Below are 2,495 nucleotides of genomic sequence, written 5' to 3'. Positions count from 1 at the left end.
AAATTAGGGGCAAAAATAACTAAACGCTGATTTTCCTAAATCTGTGGAGACTGGAGGGATCTCTAGTGTTATCCATTCCTGAGAACGGGTTTGGTAACTTATACTTATCTTAATGAAGTTACGTATGGAGGGAGTTTCTGTCAGATTGCTGTGTAAATAAATCAAAGAGAATACGGCTCTCTTCTTACAGACAGAGAGGTCCGTCCTACATTTATATACAGACTACAATGAGGAGTCCTAAAATGGTCCCCCTGTGATGAAACGTATTGCTGAATGGTAGACTGCGTCCAAGGGGTTTAAAACAGAGGGTGCCGCATGGAAACAATATCACCAGAATACAATACAGGGAGAAGCGTTGCTGGAACAATCTTTCTCCTATTTTTAATACTAAGGCCTGATTTATTTAGATATAAAAAAACAATCTTGGATCTTAGCTTAGTCAGATGTTTTATATGCGTTTGAAGGACAACTTGTCATCCATCCAGACTCCCAGGTACTTATATTGATAAACAAGCTCAATTTGGGCTGATGAAGTGGCAGCAGATATGTGGATTTCCAAGCTTTTGGAAAACTTCCTGATAACAACGTTAAATTAATAATGTGGGCTACTGATCCAGTAATAAGGGGAGCTGAACACTTCAGCAGACCAGGCTACAAATGATCAGCCCCTGGGGGTGTAATCATGTCTGATGTTAACAAAGCATCCAGGACTTCTTTATCAGGGAGTTTCTGAAAGGAAAACTACTGACCAGCAACATCAGAGTCCAGGGTTTTATCAGTTAACCAGGTCTCAGATACAATAAGACATATCAGGGTCTGCCTGAGGCACAGATCTTGACATTTTTTGGGTAATAAACTACAAATATTAAGATTTAAAAATGTCAAACCTTTTCTGCATTTAAAATCATACGGAGTTTCAATAGTTTGAGACTTCAGAACAACAGGAGACTCAAAGATTAGATTATACCCATTAGGAAAATAAAACTAAGATTAGATTATACCCATTAAGAAAATAAAACTAAGATTAGATTATACCCATTAGGAAAATAAAACTAAGATTAGATTATACCCATTAGGAAAATAAAACTAAGATTAGATTATACCCATTAGGAAAATAAAACTAAGATTAGATTATACCCATTAGGAAAATAAAACAAGATTAGATTATACCCATTAAGAAAATAAAACTAAGATTAGATTATACCCATTAGGAAAATAAAACAAGATTAGATTATACCCATTAGGAAAATAAAACTAAGATTAGATTATACCCATTAGGAAAATAAAACTAAGATTAGATTATACCCATTAGGAAAATAAAACAAGATTAGATTATACCCATTAGGAAAATTAAACAAGATTAGATTATACCCATTAGGAAAATAAAACTAAAATTAGATTATACCCATTAGGAAAATAAAACAAGATTAGATTATACCCATTAGGAAAATAAAACAAGATTAGATTATACCCATTAGGAAAATAAAACTAAGATTAGATTATACCCATTAAGAAAATAAAACTAAGATTAGATTATACCCATTAGGAAAATAAAACAAGATTAGATTATACCCATTAGGAAAATAAAACTAAGATTAGATTATACCCATTAGGAAAATAAAACTAAAATTAGATTATACCCATTAGGAAAATAAAACAAGATTAGATTATACCCATTAGGAAAATAAAACAAGATTAGATTATACCCATTAGGAAAATAAAACTAAGATTAGATTATACCCATTAGGAAAATAAAACAAGATTAGATTATACCCATTAGGAAAATAAAACTAAGATTAGATTATACCCATTAGGAAAATAAAACTAACATTAGATTATACCCATTAGGAAAATAAAACTAACATTAGATTATACCCATTAGGAAAATAAAACTAAGATTAGATTATACCCATTAGGAAAATAAAACTAAAATTAGATTATACCCATTAGGAAAATAAAACTAAGATTAGATTATACCCATTAGGAAAATAAACTAAGATTAGATTATACCCATTAGGAAAATAAAACAAGATTAGATTATACCCATTAGGAAAATAAAACAAGATTAGATTATACCCATTAGGAAAATAAAACAAGATTAGATTATACCCATTAGGAAAATAAAACTAAGATTAGATTATACCCATTAGGAAAATAAAACAAGATTAGATTATACCCATTAGGAAAATAAAACTAAGATTAGATTATACCCATTAGGAAAATAAAACAAAGTACGAATAGTAAAGAACGTTTCTCCGGTTAACACCATTATGTCACCACCTTCAGATACAACATGTGGAACTCTCATAGAGACTAAAGAACGTTTCTCCGGTTAACACCATTATGTCACCACCTTATGATACATGTGGAACTCTCATAGAGACTAAAGAACGTTTCTCCGGTTAACACCATTATGTCACCACCTTCAGATACAACATGTGGATCTCTCATAGAGACTAAAGAACGTTTCTCCGGTTAACACCATTATGTCACCA

Source organism: Salvelinus fontinalis, chromosome 35, assembly GCF_029448725.1.
Source record: "Salvelinus fontinalis isolate EN_2023a chromosome 35, ASM2944872v1, whole genome shotgun sequence".
NCBI classification, from domain to species: Eukaryota; Metazoa; Chordata; class Actinopteri; order Salmoniformes; family Salmonidae; genus Salvelinus; species Salvelinus fontinalis.
This window is presented reverse-complemented; position numbering follows the sequence as displayed.